Genomic DNA, 764 nt, shown 5'->3' with positions numbered 1-764 from the left:
GTGTTGGAGTGGACCCGAGCCTCTGACCTTGAAGCTAACTCTGAACATTATACTCAACACCTTCCCACATGCACATATAGACTCATGTACATGTTAGCTAACTCATATTCTCAGCTCCAGGTCGTTGACCCTTTTCCATGATATTACATTACCAGCACATGTTCAAGTGTTTGCATTCAGAGAGCAACATGCATAATCTATACAGACGTTTTTTAATTTTATTTTCAGAATTGGCTTATAACAGTTTATTATGCATTTGATGCAAACACTGTCAGAATATTAATAATATTGAGGCTTAAAAGATTGAGGCTCTAAGAAACTGCCTGAGAAACTGGATTTATTTTTAAGCATCTCAATGTAAAACAGCATGAAAAAAAAATACAAATCTGATCTAAAATTGATCATTTATTTGAAAGATATCGAGTGTTGCACATCTGCAGCAGGTTGTATGGACATAAAGCTGTAAAATATTGCACTGTGAAACATCTGGAGGTGGTTTAACCTGAAGACGAGGCTCAGCTGACGCCTTGAAAATGCAAGTAAAGTCAGCAAGGAAATTGTTTTGGTTTTTATTCAAAAATTAAAGTTCGTCAAGTTGATTTAACAACAAAGAGCGAGTTGTTTGAATGTTGTTCTGTTTTACTAAGTTATGACAGCTTGTTAATCTTGAATTGTGAATTATGACTTAATTCTGTAATTTAAAGCCAATAATCATTTTATATTATGAAAAAAAAAACCTACTCTGAACCACAAATTTCTGTATT

This window comes from Poecilia formosa, unplaced genomic scaffold (assembly GCF_000485575.1).
Source record: "Poecilia formosa unplaced genomic scaffold, Poecilia_formosa-5.1.2 Scaffold1133, whole genome shotgun sequence".
Taxonomy (NCBI): domain Eukaryota; kingdom Metazoa; phylum Chordata; class Actinopteri; order Cyprinodontiformes; family Poeciliidae; genus Poecilia; species Poecilia formosa.
Note: the sequence above shows the minus strand (reverse complement) of the source record.